This window comes from Homalodisca vitripennis, chromosome 7 (assembly GCF_021130785.1).
Source record: "Homalodisca vitripennis isolate AUS2020 chromosome 7, UT_GWSS_2.1, whole genome shotgun sequence".
Taxonomy (NCBI): Eukaryota; Metazoa; Arthropoda; class Insecta; order Hemiptera; family Cicadellidae; genus Homalodisca; species Homalodisca vitripennis.
In genome coordinates, this window is record NC_060213.1 from 121838086 (window position 1) to 121856721 (window position 18636).

At 31.6% G+C, this 18636-nt stretch overlaps 1 protein-coding gene across 1 annotated transcript in view; it reads left to right on the top strand.

The window, feature by feature from the left end:
* Positions 1–15612: 15612 nt before the first annotated feature.
* Positions 15613–18636, top strand: part of LOC124366870 — a 53152-nt gene continuing 50128 nt past the window's right edge. Inside the window, exon 1 of the mRNA XM_046823469.1 lies at positions 15613–15721. The gene's annotated coding sequence lies outside the window, so the exon portion shown is untranslated. The remainder of the gene's footprint in view (positions 15722–18636) is intronic.

Consider the following 18636-nt stretch of genomic DNA (forward strand, 5'->3'; position numbering starts at 1 on the left):
AAATTTAAAATGAGATAAATTATGTTTTATTTAATCATGTGAAGTTGGGGCTAAGAAGTCCTCTCTGACACTTGGGACCAACCAATTCTAGGAAAACTTACCAGGAAAAGATATTTAGACAAGAAGTTTCTAAGCATTCCTAAAAACAGGATTTCCAAATGAAATACTCCTCAAGTTTGGCTCCACACATCTCTCGAGCGATTTGAAAATCTGAATGTGTCCGTGGTAAAATACTAAAAAAGTAAAGCTTTTGTGAATAGTTCCCTTTAATTCTAGGAACCCAATATCCTCTTACACTTTGAGATGTTTAGAAAAATAACAATCCTCTGTCGCAGTTTCAAATACAAATTCATCCCAGAAAACCACAGCATCTAAGTTTAAATAATGTTAAATGTATTTGTAAAATACACTCGAAGATATCAAACCCTAAACATTTACGTTGATTTCTTCAAGTTTTATAGTTGTTTGTTTGAACATTATTTAATATTAGTGATTTATGCAAAAGGATCTTGGAAGGGTTAGCTAGTTGAAACCTTTAGAATACACTTTTTTATTTGCACTGTACTAAATCCATCTCGAGTTTTAACTTTAACCTACATCGGAAATAAAAAAAGTACTAATAAAAGAGCGAAGGGTTAGAATTAAGTGAATTATACTTATAAACTAGCCACATTATATTTTTAAACACAGTATATCAATCGTTAAGAATTTAGATACATAGGAAGGGTAGACTTTAACAAGCGCCCTACACTCGTTATTCGGTTGTTTTTTATCGAATGGTTCGATGTTATTATCCGAAGGAATAATTCGATATTGCAATTTATTTAACTTAGCACATGATTTCAACTTTTTAGTTACAGTAATTTTAATGTAAACAATATACAACAAGAAGTAACTCATATTTTGAGACTTTGGAAATGGCGATGAATATGAGGAAAAATATGTGACGAGAGTTGTTTAAGTGGATTCAACATGTGGGTTTGGCTCCTGGTAAGCTCATGGGTAGAATTCTTTCTTCAATTTCACAAAAGCGGTTACTCATTGATATCAAGCTGGGCAAGTTATAAATATTGTAACTTTGATATACTTTGATATCCTAAGACATAATTGGTTCTGTTCTTTTGTAATGTTAACGTTAAATTTATGTTTTTAAAATTGTAATGTACGAGATTCTTCTTGTTTCAGTAATTTAATTAAAACACTTATTATGTACGATTTTTACATATCGAAGTTGGATAATAAATCGAATTGTTCAATAAAAACAACCGAATGACAAGTGTAAGCCGCTTATTCAAGTCTCCCCCGTAGAAATAAAATTAGCTATAAAATTTTCAATCCTGTATGTATTTAAATAAAGTTATGAAGGTCAAATAGGGGTTGAGAAGACAAGGTTTTGATGTATCATGTAACAAATAATTTTACGGTCCAAGTAATCAGAGATCAGGCAGACGAGGGAGATGTGGGCCACTGCCAAAATGAATTGAAGATAAAGCCTTGGAACTCGAATACTCGTTATTTTCCAGGAGAGGTAGAAACGGTAAAGTGGATTAGGGTTTGTAACATTGGTGTTACAGTTACATTTCCCGACATGCAGTTGAGTCCGACACCACGTAACTTGAGCTACATGTTATGTCCGAGGGAGAAATTGTCGGAGAACCAAGTTTTACAGCGCAAGTATTGTTACTGTTCCTGGACGTTTCTTTTACAAAATAAAACAACCGCTTTACACAATATTCGGAAACGTTATTATGAAATGTTTTCTTAAAAAGATTGTAGTTATTACTGGATGAAAATAAAAATCTATTTTTTCGCAATAAACGTATAGTCCGAATGATTGTTAATACATATTCAGATAATTAAAAAGTCATTAATATATCAATAGCTAACACACAGTGGTAGGGAATGAGGTCTAACAACAATTTGAATCTTAATTTTGAGTTGTGTTTTAACAAAAACATATTTAATTGTTTGACAACGTTGTGGTAATCGTAGTTGAGGTAAAACTTTCACAGAAATACGATGATTTAGAAACTTTAAATTGGCTTATACTGGCTAACGAACCTATTCAAGGAGTGTGTAAGTGCTACTTCCGAAGCACAGTTTGGATAACTTATAAATTGCACCAGTTAACGTGTTCACTTGTTCTCATGTATTTTTATACACTTCTTAAGCTTTGTACAGCCACTAGCTTTCCTCCAGGGGTTAAAAAACTTCCAAAAACAAAGTCGTTTGTAAATTACCTGAGAATTCTAAAAAGAAATTTGCTATTTTGTTCAACGACGCTTAAAGCTAGAATATGAGTTCTTTTACGAAAGTTGCAAAGAGTGCTATCTTGAAACCATACGAGATAACCCATACTGTTTAAGTAAGTTACTTAACTGTGAAAATATTACTAACAAAACAAAGTAGGATCTACACCACACCACGTGTCTTGTAGTGCTTCGCTGAGGTTGCATGCAAAATTTCCAGTCTATTGCTCATTTCATTCTTGAGATATCCTGCGACAGTCAGAGAGATAGACAATCATATAGAAAACTATACTTGCATTTTCTCGGCAGATAAAAGGAAAATTGTGCCAGCCTACTGAGTGACGCTAGGCCAAATTCTATGGATGGTAACCGATAAGACCAATACAAAAATGTTCGCTAACGCTCGGACAAATCACATAAAGTGAGGTGTACCATCATCGAACTTGATGATGCCTATATAAAACGAGGCTTTATGCAGATGTCAAGACCTGTCAAGGTCAGTTCATTCTAGAGTATCGTGCTGCCAGACACGGAAACAGATTTACAGAAATGGAACTTTTCAAGCTCCTCGAGTGGTAGACTTCGCTAACGTTCAGCCAATAGATACTATTGTTTGTTTCTAAGCAGTGTTTTGATCGAATAGAAATTGCATTTCGTTTAGATATAAGAAAAAAAAACATGTATAAAATTTATCAAATTCTACCTTTGAGATTCCTTCTAAACTTGAAAACTTGGGAACATCAATGAACCTCAAGAGACCTACTTCATCGTTGATGTACCACTATCACGTTCTGTTGACACATCCTGCTCCTATATTACGTATCACTAGCGAATCTAAGATTTTTGTTGGGGGGTTGGGCAGGCGAGATTCATTCATGTTTCAAGGTAGAAGATAGGTAATTTTGCCTCTGGAATAAAGCATTAATAAGCAAAAGGTTTTTACTACCCCGAAATTGTACTAAACAACACAGCTTCTTCTACATCTTATGCACGTTCTCTCTGTAAGAGGACACTACGACCTAAGAAAAGGTGTTCTGTTTTTCGTGATATTGATTTTGTAACGTAACACATGTTTGGGTACGATAAAATAAAATAATTTAAAATTTAATCGACCTTTGCTTATTTATTAGAATACACCCCTATATTTTATTAGAATATTCATAAACATTTGCTGTCGCATAGTAAAATCATCTGATGGCCGTTCAAAAATTTAAATAACTTCGTTGGACAAAGGGTGTGTTTGGACGATTAGGTAAAATAAATTGTATAAGATAAAATGGAATTATCTTATGCAATTATCTTAATGGTGGAAATGGTTTAATCACCTAACACTTTGAGTTATTTTGTGCATAACCATTTTTGTGCAAACCGTCTTTTTCTGATTATGAACTCGCTAAATGCGCTGCCATGATTACATACGGTAAAATATGCAGAGGAAGTCGGAAACTCAGTAATTTCCACAAGTATAATGTTGTTTAGGGACTATGAAATTAACTTTCCAACATACGAGATGTGTGCCACCGCGAGTTAGATGAGTTAAGTTTAACGCTCACTCCAGTTCAGCGAAAAGTTAACATCGATAGCTCGTTGTCTTGAACGGCGACTTCCTTAGCTTCCGTTAATTGCACTATTAGGAATTACAGGTCTTTCAATGTATTTTAATATTCGGTTATAATCTTGATATGTTTATACGTTTAGTTTCATATCTTCACTATTTTCTTACTACAAGAAAACTTATTTAAAAACTAGAAAATGTGTTCTAGACCTAGTATCTGTTGTATAGCTAACTTTGCTAGGATTGCTGCATGGTAGTGTGCAAAAAGAAGATTTTAGCTTAGATCGACTACCAAAACTAAAGGGGTTGGGTCTGATGGTTGAGGAGATATTTTGAAAATTAGGTACTGAAAAACGTGTTTTAATGCATTTTAAGGTAAAAAACGAGTATGGAATCAAAAAATTTTCTAATACTAATCTACTAGTCCCAAAAAGTTCGTGAAATATCACTTTTTTGTAAATCAGACAAATCCATGCGCTGACAAAACAAAATTTTCTACTAAAAAAGCAAAAAAGTAATACATAGTACTTCCCAAAAATTTTAATGGGCCTGGATTTAGTTCTGGCAATCGTTACATTATGTAATATAGTTGAGAACGTTTTAGTGTCAAAAACGGTTTAAAATAAAAAATGTCCGCCCTTTTATTGGAAATATTTAAAATAGAGGATTAAAAGTTACCCGGAACTGTATTCGCTAATTTCAGGGAAAATGTAGAGTATGGCAACCATCCAACTTTGAGCACAATTTAAGGAAGCTGGCTGAAGTCCCACAATAATAAATATGAGTGAGCCACTGCAGCACACACTATAGGACTTTAGCACTCTTGAGGTGTTTGAGACAAACTCGTTCTGGCTCGTATTTTTTGAGAATGCCTCAATACAGGACTGCAGTATCTGACAAGTCGTTCCATGTAATGGTTTCCGGGTTGTGGAGCACCCTACCCTAACCATCACTTTCATTGAGAACGTTTCCGGTTTGTGGCGACGTTGAAAGATGTGTATCTTAACCTGTTAGGAACGGTATAAGATTCTGTGGCCCTGACGTTGACAAAAAGATAAGTTTGAGATTGCGTGAAGATAAAAGTTAGGGAGATATTCAAATGGTTAAAACTTATTTTGTTATTCTAATGTTATGATTTAGTAGAAACAATTAGTTACAATACGTAGTTTAGTTTTATGTGTAAATTTAAAATTGTTATTTTCGTATATAATTTGTTTTAAATGGTTGATGACGTAGTTAATTTAATTTTTCATTTGCATATAAAAATGTTTTATTAATATATTTATGTTATTTGGTATAATTATTCATGTGATTTGTTTGATTTATTAATTTATTTTTGTCGTAGGATAAGTGAAATAAAGGACAACGTGGACCTAACTTTGTGTGTACGAATAAAACGTTTATCGTGTAATTTAATTTAACCTACCACCTCGCAAAGCTGGTGATGAGACACCACATATGTTAGCTGAGGCGTCAGTTTGAATTCCTCGTAGACAGACAGACGTAGGATTCTTCGTTTAAAGTTTTTTATTGGTTTGACCGGATAGCAGAATTTCGGACTTTTGCCATTGTTATATGTTACAAAAGGTATCATGCAACGTTTCGAGGATAATAATCCATCCTCTTCGTCAAGTGGGGGAGGCATTAGTACATACAAAAATAAAGAACAGAAAGAAGAAAAGAATGGAAAGAAAAGGGTTCAGACGTAAGATAAACACAAAACTGAATCAGATTGTAAAAATGCCCTCAAAGATTTTGTAGCACTGTGGAACTTAAATAACTTGAAGCTTTAGAGACCACCAAAATACGAATTATTTATGATTTCGAGCTATACACACTTTTCACCTTTATATTTCAACTGGTTTGTAATATAACTCAGGTTTAGTTTAATTATGTACCTTTATCCATTTTAAGATAAATCCAAGCTGACATTCGTTCTGTTTCCCAAAAGCGGTTACAATTTTTAATATTGTAATACAAATATAATGTAATTGAATATTTTATCCTGTTGTAAGGGGCTGATAGTTTGTGCCTGTAATAAAGGTCGGTACTATGTAGCCGGCCGTAAGAAACACACTACTGTGTTGCCCTACTTTTGTTGTGTTGTGATATATAGCCACGTCACTACTTTCAAATAAACTGTGGCAGTAGCGACACCACGTTTTATGGGGAATAAATGGCGTTTCCACACCTTTTTCTTCCAACCGCAGGAGCTGACTATAAAATGGACGAACAGAAATGAATACAAATTTTCACAACTTGAGAGAATTGAATTGGTAAAAGAATAGGCCCTTTGACTCAGTCGAAAAAAGTAGGTAGATTTCGGGACAACTAAAATCTTAATAATTTATTTTTTATGGGATTTACGTTACTTTGAAAACTATTCAAGAAACAAACAATGGTTTATCACAAACATTTTAGGAAATCTTTAATAGATTCCAAAAAAGATTTAAAACTTTTCTCTAGCTCCATAGCAGACATTTAGATTTTTAAAGTTTTAAAGGTCATCATACTGAATTGAAGTGGTTTACCGAGCTGGCCAAATAATGTAGCCGAGATAAACTTTATACCAAGTTTCAACCTGTTTGGGTTATACAGCAATAATCTTTGGAACGGTGGATGTTTTTAAGCTCTGGGGTCATATTCGGTGAAGTTATGTAAACATTTTGTTTAAGCGCTACCATGAGGACAGTTGCAATGGAAACATTTTGTATAATAATCTACCTAAAAGGACGTTACAACATCTTTCCAGATTAAATCAATAAATAAAGGGTTTCGTTAATTAAAATAAAATGAAATGAAATAGCTTAAATTTTGTACTTATTCCATTGTCTTGACTACACACACACACACACACACACACACACACACACACACACACACACACACATATATATATATTTATATATACATACATTTACGTATACTATATATACGTATACATTTATTTGCAGTTTTACGGTAATTTAAAACAAAAATTGAAGTTATATAGAATGAATGAATTTATTATTATTATTATTGTTATTCAATTCTCTATGACCTAGGACAGTAAAAAACGTATATATATATATATATATATATATATATATATATATATATATATATATACTAGCTGTTTCCCGCGGCTTCGCACGCTTTTCGTAAGTTTTGCCCGCGTATGAGCATTTCTGGTTGAAGTAAATTATATTTCCAACCCCGATGTAGATTTTACCTTGATGTCACGATCAAGAAAATATGACAAAAATGTATTGTACATGCATAATGTATTTTATTACAAAGTGGTCTACCACTCAACCTTTAAGTTCAACAAAAAATTTAGTTTAGACAATTATACATCATAACTTAGCGCCTTCAAATAGTGTTTCACTGTTTAATATACGTATCTATCTCGTAATTGCAGGTTATAATGTGCAGGCGCTTTGAAAACTTTTCTTCATTTTATTCGTTTATATTCATGACATAAGCGAATAATTAAGATAATAACTATCCTATCTTCTAAGTTAGACTAAATTACGGATACATGTGAAATTTGATTGAAATTGGTTCAGTCGTTTTGGAGTTTATTGGCAACATACATCGTGACTCAAGATTTTTATATATATAAGAAGATATATATAGGGGTATATATATAACTAATTAGTGTGGGTTTGTGACAAAACGTCTTTCTTATGAAAATAAAATGTTTTCCCCCATGTCTGTTTTTTAAAATGGTAGCTTTTTAAAGATTTGTTTCAAATTACTGTAAAACTGCTAACTTCACAACATTTCTTAGTTAAGTTTAAAAAATCTAGAAATGCTAATATGAGTATGATTTTTAAAGTGTTTTTGAGTTTAAGAATGCATTCGATTTCAATGAGCTACTCCTGTTTTACAGCGCAAGATACTTTTAACTGGATAGTTTTAAAAATTGCTAATAAAAACTGGATTTTGTATGCGATTTCCCTTTTTTAAAACTAATTTTGATGTATATTAAATTAATATTATATAGGACAGATCCACATAGAGGTGGCTACTAGGTAAAAAAAAATATTTATTTATTAAGAATCTTGTTGGTAGAGCTGCTATAAAACACAAGAATTTGTATTAGCAATTTGATAGCATGTATATTGTACAAAGTTGAAAATATTTAAAACATTTTTAAGTACGTTTTTGTAATAAAATAATAATTTTAATGTAGTGCTGTTAGTAAAACGTGTCCATGTATTTAGTGGTTAAAGTATAATAAATATCAAACATTAAAAATTAAAGTTGTTTTTCCAATTTATAAAAATTATGTTACATTCTAGGAAACAATTTGTGTTTCTGGCAACGCAAGAGACAACTGAACGCTTTGTACATCTATCAGACATCATTGTATGGCTTTATCCCGTATAGGGGACGATTGTCACTTATTATATTAACCTAAAACTATCTGACAATGACTTTTTTAAAGTTTCTAAATTAAATGTCGATAAAAATTAATATTTGTACTGACATAGAGCAAATGTACTTACTGGCGTAAACGTCGAAAATGTTTCCCTCATGAATGGCTTACAGCAACCATGTTTTAAGCTGTTTAATACGCCACAAATATTTTCTCAAAGGAGTAAACTACTATCGAGTATTGTAAAGGAGGGCTATCTAGTGGCAGCTGAATGAACGACAAGACCAAGGGTGGCAAATTCTTGATTTAAAATATTGTTGAATAAATTGTCCCATGTATGAGACAAATCTGAGAGAATGAGTTAATACGTCTTCACAAACCCATGCTTTGGAAAATTCCCTCCCGTCACATTATAGCTTTTGAGTTAAAAACAAATTGTGGAAAATTTACCTATTAACCACATAGTGCAGGAATAAAATCAAGGTGGAGAAGATACCGGCAATTTGTGTTTTGTTCCCAGAGGGAGATCAGATCGTCACGTAATACAAAGCGGCAGTGAGTGCTTCACTGGAGTGTATCTCGTGGTGCACTCTAATTGTTTGTAAACAACCACAACCAACAGTTGCTCTTAGCATGGATTTTGAGTGATCTAGTAATGCAATAAGCATGTATCTGCATCTAAAGTGATCTGAAAGTCTACTATTTCAAACAGAGAAAGTGAACGTTTTGTAGATCGGCGATCTACTTTTTGACTTATTCAAAATGTTGGAGTTGATTTAAACTGTTTTGACAACAACCACTTCTTCGGGATACTAAAAATATTGTATGCATTCGTATTACATATCGAGTTATTCTAAAGCAAATATTAAATTGTATGCATATAATAATGAATGCATAATTTCTATTTTAAGAATTAAATATAGTATGTAATGAAAAAAATTTTTAAGACTGAAATAAAAAATACACTTTTGTACAATTTTAAGATGAATCTTTCTTATGTATCCGTTATGGATAACTCAAGATCGTTTATAATAGATAAGATTTAGGTATCCTATAGTTAAACAGTCAAATGGTTATGTGTTTCTACGGTGACGTGTTTTTGGCTTAGATATGTTTCCTCCATACATTTCAAACTCTGAGACCGTGTGCAACCAACTCTACGGAGTGCCTAATTCTTAAGTAATAGTAGTACAATCTTTACAGTGAGCATACTAACTCTTTAAAATCACTCTTCAAGAATAGAAACGTGATCAGATTATTTAGACTTTTTTGAATTGGATCTGCATTAAAAAATCTTAGAGTGGAATATCATCTAATCTTGGATAATTTTCGTTAAAAAAATAAGAATATGATTAGATTAAACTAACTACTAATATCAGCATTAATATACTTATAAATCTAACTGTTAATTTTAAGATGTTCAAAAAGATAAATGGCTCCACCATATTTTTTCAGTTGAACTCAACATTCATTTACAAAATATTGCTCGGTTATACATAACAATTTTACGTACTTTACGAGTTGGATATAGAGTTGATTCATTGGATTTCTTAGCTTCGAATCTCTAGTGAGGGGGAGAAAAGAGACCGTAATTAACGAGACATAGCTCGTAGGATGATTAATTAGTCTGTTTCCCAGTATTTAGTTAATTGACGTCCTCAGATCTGCGAACAAAGCTCTTGCTACCTTTCCATTGTCCACCACTATAGCCTCAAGCTTGCTGCATTCGGAGCCTGGAAATACTTAATTGAAAGTTTGGTTAACATGAAAGAAAAAGATAAATTCTGTCGATTCAATCTCTAAAAATTTATTATGTATTTGAAAATAATATATTTATGTACAACATAATTTAAAAAAATGTTAATAAAGGATAAGAATAGGTTCGTAGTCTTAGGTGGCCGGTGTTAAGAAAATAAGGTTAAAACACAAGATACTTTCGGCCTGATTTGGGGATAGCTATAATTAGAGAACACATTTTAAAGCCAATAAAAACATTTTTTGTGTAGGCCTTATAAGTAATGGTGAAATAGGGGAGTAAACAGTAATGAAGATTTGAATATTGAGTTTATCTCTAGTTCTAGTTCACCTTTCTCTTAGTGTAGCGTCTAAAATCTGGCGATGTCACAGACTTGACTCCTGGAGTCATGTTCGTTTGAAGAGATCCAAAAACAGTCGACGACGTAGAAGCTCAACATTGACTCTCACATCGTTTCGACATCAGAGGCACCTAGACTACAAAATAGAGTGTAATCTAGGTGAAGAGAACTCATTATGTAAGCAAGTATCTCATTAGGCGCATAAATGTAAAGTAAATGATTAAATATTATGTATCCCGGTTTAAGCCGCTTTGAAACATTGCTACAATCTTGAAAGGCAGGGTATTTCGGATTTATTTTTATTCTTATTAATTAATTAATAGAATTAGGCGCATAAATGTAAAGTAAATGATTAAATATTATGTATCCCGGTTTAAGCCGCTTTGAAACATTGCTACAATCTTGAAAGGCAGGGTATTTCGGATTTATTTTTATTCTTATTAATTAATTAATAGGCTTATTAAGTGTTTGTTTTACCATTGAACACAATATTGAAACATCCTGTATTTATGATCAGTCTGGAGATCATATTGCGTCAACATACTCGTAGTTCTCCCTAATGACTATACTAACAATAGCGTTTTAACACGTGACGTAGATGTCACACACAATATCGTGAGAGAAATCCAAATAACACTGTACCGTTATTTAGTTGTATTTTATATAATACATATTTTTGCAACCCTATTCCTCGTTACTGCTTGATATAAGTTACATCCGATTTTCTTGGAACTAAATTCTTTGCGGATTAACAACCTATTTGGCACGCGTATAAACTTTGTCTCTCGGGAACTTTGTAGCTGCCGTTCCTGCCACCGAGCAACACCTCGCGCGCCACGTCCGTAAGTAATATTTATATTTTCTTATTATAAATTAGCCCTTCATGCGGGAAATCTAATTTTGAATGTAATATGAAGTAAAGTTTCAAATAGTAAAGTTACTTACCTTGGTTGATGTTTTATTTGGTAGATTAATATTGATAACAGTGTGGATGTCCCTCTGACGAGGCCACGTTCTCATGAATCTTAAGTGGTACCGATAATTGGCTAATACCGTCGTGATTTGGTTTTAGGCGAGTTCAACCGAGTCTCTGATTCAACTTCGAGTCTCCTAATTCAACTTCGAGTCTCTGATTTCAACTTCGAATCTCTGATTTTAACTTCAAGTCTTTGATTTTGATTTTAATATTATGAAAACAACTTCTAGTCTACTAATATTCACTTTTTCCGATTACAGCTGCAATGACGAGCCAAGATGCTGACGCTCGCGCTTGTGAGTCGACATCACGTGTAGGTGGTAAATGTCACTTTTAAAGTTTTATAATCATTATGTTCGTATGCAAAATGTTCAAGAACATTGGAGCCATTAGGACCACCCTTGTGATATTTAGTTCATTATCACTCTATTTGGCAGCAACGTGGCAATACATTATTTATTTTTAACATCTAGAAGTGGTGCTTTTTTGTTTATTTGCCACAAGTAAACTTTGCACTCATTACTACGACCTCAGCGGTATCCAACCCCATTCTGTACAACATGGACAAAATTTGAAAATAATTAAAAATGCTTCTTTAACTCTTCACTATAAGCTAGCTTTAAGTAACTGAAATTTCTATTTTCAGATTTGTCCACATATTATATAAACTTCAACTAGTCGTTATAATGGAACATTTCTCCAAGAACTGATGTTTAAGGGTAAACTTGCCGGGAGTAGTTCCAAATTGAACCACCACGGAGCACCGTGCATCACCAAAGTGATGCAAATTTAGTGTCCCGTTTATTCTTATAAATTTCAACCGATTGTGAAAAATAGTTTATTTGTATTTTAAAATCGCCTTAAATTTGATGCAAAATGTTTTTGAACTTTAAAAATAAACAACTTTGCGTACCAAATTTATAATTCTAAATCGAATTTTAGAAATCACATAAATCCATTTTTATGGAAAAATATATTACAATTTTGTAATTGTTGGTAAATTTTGTATACATAATTACAACATTTAGATAGAACTTTCAAAATAAACGGTTGATTTGAACTGCAAGTGGAATGAGTTCTTTTCTTGGCGGGCTGTTTGATTGTATTTGTAATTAAATAAAAGTAATATGTTTATTGACATTTCCAATAAAATACTTCATAATGTCAATAACTGTAATAACTGTTATTACATTTTAGAATATATACAGATAATGGGACGAATTGTATTTTTATGAACATTCTCGTAAAAATGTTTGAAAATTCATTTAAAATCGAACTGAAAAAGAGACCCTAACGAGCAGTCAAACAAAAATTGCTTTTCGCAACTATCCTTTATGTAGACAGGGAAATGCATAGTCTTTTATATTAAAATAGAAAGTTTTATCCATATTTTGGAATTACCATTTTTATAATTTAGTATTGAGTGTTTTTCACTTAATTGATTTGCATAATATCATATTTACATTTAATAAGTAACAATTTGCTTCTGAAATATATCAATGTACTATTTTGTTAAAATTTATTTGCTTCCTATGTAACAATGAATTTAGAACATCCTTTATTATAAAACAGCAAAGTATTCACATACAACTATCACAAACGTTATTCATGGAAACTAATCTCTACAATTAAAATACAAAAAATGGCATCTCTCCATTTCAACGATAGACCAACGCGATCTAGGTGAAAATCCCAGAATCTACATATGTGAATGTTTTGTGAATGTTATGTCCTTTATAGACACAGAAACTATTTAACCGATAATTATGAAAGTTTGTATGTATATGTATTTTTCCACGGAGAAAGTTTATATGCTATGGCCATTTATGTAACTCACCACCAGACGGAGCTACAAAATAAAAGTTATCAAAGCGCCTGCACATTATTAACTGCAATTACGAGACAGTTACGTATATTAAATAGCTAAACACTATTTGAAGGCGCTAAGTTTTGATGTATATTTTTTATAATAAATTTATGGTTGAACTTAAAGTTTGAGTGTTAGACCACTTTAGAATAAAGTAAATGTAAAATGGTTATAAAAATACACTTTTTGACAGATTTTCTTGATCGTGGAAACAAGATAAACTCAAAATATAATTCACTCATACACGGGCAAAGCTTACGAAAAGCGTGCAAAGAAACAACTAGTCATACATAAAAGAACAATTATAGCTTCTAAAAAGAGAAATCGAAGCGGATCTGTGAGAAGGGTTTATATTACTCGGACTGTCCACTGTGTCCGTAAGTAGACGAAGAAATGCGATGTCGGACACAATTGCATGTCGGGAAACGTCACCGCAACGTTGGTATTACCAATCCAATCCACTCTACCCTTTTCACCCCACCTGGCAATATCGAGTATTTGTGTCCTCCCACGTCCAATCCACTAGTGCAGGTCCCAAATCGCGGTTTTCTGTGGGTTTCCTGATCCTCCCAGCGATGGAGGGCAAACATTTGTTACATAAACTCCATTAGTGCGGATTTAACTCAGTTTATTCTACTGAACTATGCTCTCAATAAATGAAATATTCTTTGCTTGTTTTTGACAATGGAAGGATCGTTCAGTGGTACATAAAAGTGACACTGCGTTTCGAGATCTGTTATCTGATATCATCCTCAGGTGATTAACTAATCTAACAAATAAATTGAATATATAGGTTAAAATAAACAATCATTATTCACCTGAGGAAGAGATCAGATTAGAGATCTCGAAACGTAGTGTTACTGATTTTGTGTATTAGTGAACGATGGCAAATTATGTATCGTGTGTTAAATATATATTTAATATGCAATTTACTTTATAAAAGCTAGTTTTCGATTAAGCTGTTTAAATTAAAAAATTATATATAAATGTGTTTGCAATATTTTTAGAGAGATAAAGAACATATGATATCCAGGGGAAAAACAAATCACTGAAGGAAATTTCATATATTTTGAGAGTAATATTTAGTTATTTGAAATTCGGTTTATGGCACAAAAAGCCAGTTATTAAAAAATAATTCCGAGCCGTAATAGATTCTCTAGATATAAAATAGGACAAATTTAATTAAGTGTTGATTTTAAAATCAATATGGAAAACACATACAACTGAAAAAAAACTTCTTCCTTTAAGCAGATTTTGTGCAGCAGAAATATTAATAATTTATGTTTTATAGTGTTTATATGTACGCAAGATCACTGAAACAGTTTCGGATGTAAATTTGCGACTAAATGGGGGATGCATTCATTCCAAAACACTGTTTTCATTTTGTCTGGGTTCATGAATAACCGAGTTATGGTTTTTTTAAACTTTGCAGGTCACCATATTGGAACGAACTAGCGTACCAAGTTGGCCAATATACTTACACGACCGACTTTTCTACGAAGTTTAATAAAATTGTTTCAGATTTTACCTCATCAGTTTATGGTCATAAAAACACTCTTATGGGATTAATATGTAATTGATATCTCGAAAACCGTTCGGGATACAACAAAATTATTACAAATGGTTTAGGGAATGTTACAGTGATTACAGAAATTTTTTTTACTCTAGGGCCTCATATAACTGACATGGACTTCCTGCAATAAGATAAAACCCAGAATCGAGAAAAGCAGTTCAAGAAGTACCGCAGGACAGACAGAATCTAACGAATGTCTTTCCAAACAATCCCACAAAGTAAGTTTATCATATGTGTTGCTGTCACAAGATAAACTGTCATAGGACTGTACATACTCAGTTTGTTTATAAATTTATTTATTTTTGAGGTTATGTTATTGCAATCATAGTATGTTACCCATTGGGCCAATTGTAAAAGTGTTTTATTTCACTTTACTTTGACCTATTTACCCCAGCATTGCCTATTAAGAACTTCTTTGGACCCAGAGGAACCAAATTTCCAAATTCCAAATTGTACCAAATTTCTAGTCTCTAGTACATTTCTATCAAGAGTTGTCACTCAGACAACATATAGCGACACTGTTTGCTGCTCTTTTATGTCCTCAATAATTTCTACATAATTGGTCACATTCAAAACGCAAATAAGTTTATACGTTGTGTTTAACACGAAGGTGTAAAATATTAAGAGACTATTTAGTAAAAAGCAATTAATAGTGCTAAATCGTTTAATTAACTGAGGTAAATTAAATATTTATATTCAAATTTAAATTATTTACAATGAAAGTAAATTTGACATTGAAGTCTACAAAGTCGGGCGCACAACACATTTTACGACTAGCGGAACATTTATTGCAGTGGAAAATGAACGAGTGGAAATGGTTGCAAGTGGTTTCAATTAACTGGAAAAATGAATGTGTTCGGAAGTTTCCGTAAAACTTCGGTTATCTCCGCCCGAGGGTTGTCAGTCGCCCGTGTTGTCAGTTGCGCCCCTGATCCCGTACCGAGTGGAGTGTTGTTAGACCAGCTTTCCTCCCGATTGCGTGTTCGTGTTTTGAGAACCAGATTAAAAATAAGTGTCACTTCCAAAACATAAAACTTTAAATGTAAGTTAAGTGCATTATGATATTAACATAATCGACTTTCTTTGTTGTTTAATTATTGTGAAAAATTTCAAAGTTGTAATTATAAAAAAAAAACTTATCCCTTATCAGATTAAAAATAATAAATTTATACATGTATAATAATTCGTTTATTCGTAAAAAACTTACGAAACATAAATACTCTAGTGTTAAAAAAAGGGCAGTGTTCGATAAAGAATCAAATCTAGTGCAAATATAAATTAGACTAATTTAAATTAAATGCATTTACTAAAAAAAAAACTAATTTCCAAATATGTTAAATAAAAAATAAATCTGTAAAGGCAATAATGAGAAAGTTAATAATTTTAAAAACTTACGTTGGCATTTTTTTTGTAAACTCCAAATGTACTAAAAATAAGTTTAGTTACAGTTTCCTTTATTTTTTAACTGGTCAGTAATATTTATAACTTGGAAATTTCTGTTAATATTTTTATAAAAGAATTTTACTAGTATTAAATCTATTACATACATAAAATTAAAGAATGAAATTAATACATTCAACTCAGAGTCGAAAAATGTTTGTCTACGAATAGATGGAATAATGCCAAAAAGTCTCTAAGTATTACAACCAAGAGTTATGTCCCATTATTGGCTATAATTATAATGTATTTTAAGGCTAATCTTTAGTTATGTAGAATCGCAAATTTGGGATATTGTTTTTAATTGAGGAAATTAAATCTAGCAAAATCAAATTTTAACGATGTTTCGGCAACCAACCAATGTATAAATTATGTGTGTGTTTTTAGTGTGGTTTATTTGAAAATTACATATGTGTTTAAAGAACTAAGCATCCAGTTCCCTAGCACATTCGAGATGATAGAGAGAATGACATAAATGTCACAAATACCGGACGCTTGTGTTTCTCCCGCCCCTCTACACGAGGCATGTACTGTCAGTGTCCTTAAATAGTGCAAATATTTCCTGCCCAAGAGATCTCGTAAGAGGTATTCTATATTTGAAATCGACTGTTAATATTGCTTTGGGGAACCACGCAACAATAAATTACTGCACAAAATACTTAGAAATAAACCACGTGGTAAATTAGAATACCAAACTGAACCGATATTAATCTAAATATATCTGCAAATGTATATTTTAATTGATTAATATTAGTTTCATCAATGCTAGTCGAATTTTAGTTGCAATGAGGCTTAATGCCATAAAAATAATCAAATATTAAATATTTTAGTTATGTGGAAAATGTGTAATGAAACAACACAATTGGATTAGTAAACAAATATAAGTATATAAATATAAAATTATATATTATATATATAAATATACATTAAATATATATAATATATAATATAATAAACAAATATATGTATATAAATACAAAATTGTATTATACATATAATAATATATAATATAATAAACAAATATATGTATATAAATACAAAATTATATTATACATATATATATATATATATATATATATATATATATATATATATATATAATTAGTTATTAGCTGTAACCGTACCATAGTATTGATATGTATTATATATATATATATATATATATATATATATATATAATACATATAAATACTCTGGTACAATTACAGCTAATAATTTAATTTTCTAAATATTTTGTTAGGTTGGTATATATACAATACTTATGTTATTGTGTTATTGAATCATGTTGACTTACAGTATTTATATTTAACTGTTGTAACAACTGAGAAAATCCCTCAGAACAAGTATTTATTGTTTAAGGTAAAGTACACTAATTGATTAGGATTTCAAGCTAAAAAATAAAACATTAAACTTAATGCTGTATTTTTTCTGCAGCAAAAGAATTACCTACTAATAAACAAGTACTAACATAATATTAAAACAATAAAATAGATTGCACTTTTTATTGAATTTATTATAACTTCCGGATTTTATTGCTATTTCCCCCTCTTAAATAAGAATCCCATAGGTAAACGATGTCTCAAACATTCCTGAGGTAACATTAGTGATTATTGGAAAGAAGACTACCGGAATATTTGAAAGTAGTTGGACATGCACGCTAGAGGCAAGGGGATTAATACTGAAGGAGGAAACAAAACAGTTTCTTATAAACATCTTTGAAAGTCTAAGCACAAAAGCCATGGTTTAGTAGTTTTTGGCCAATTTCTTTCGAAACTTTAAAACCCAGTGGGATGGAAACTGGTGACATCTGGTTTTGGTGAGCAATGTCAAAAGGAACATGAATACCTATTTTCTATTACTTTTAGGCAAGTAAGTAAAGAATTTCAATAGTTAATCATAAAAAATAAAATGTAGACTATTAATTCGTGGGTGAAGTTATCATTGGTGATAATGATATTGTTAGACATTATTAATTTGAATGCTATAAATTAACGAATTTTCTAGTTAATCTTGAAGTTTGAAGTTTTTTTTTATTCCTTTCATTAACAGCTTCTATGACAGTTAGGGTTTAATATTGAAGCTATACAGCAAAAGGTTTTCGTAAAGGGAGCCTAATTGGTGGAAAGGATGCACATACATGTTTTCTCTATTTTTTCTGGTGCAAAATCTTATTTAAGCACATTCTTAAGCGTGCGTACATCAATGAATTATATTTGTTTTAATAACCACCCCTTGATGTTTATGAAGACTATTTCAATCTTTTGTATCTTTACTAAAATTAACAAAACACCCAAATACTGGATAGATTTTCAAGACATTAAGATTTGTATGCCTGTGATTGAGGAAAAGCTCGATATTACTAATAACAAAGAAGAGGCGGGGTAAATATATCACCACCAGATCAGTGTGAGTACAGCCACCTAAACTTTCCTGTTTTGTGTTTTGTGTATTCAATTGGCTTTATCGTTTATGTGGCTCCAAAGTGAAGGCGTTTATTATCCGTTAATGCAGAGTTTAGTC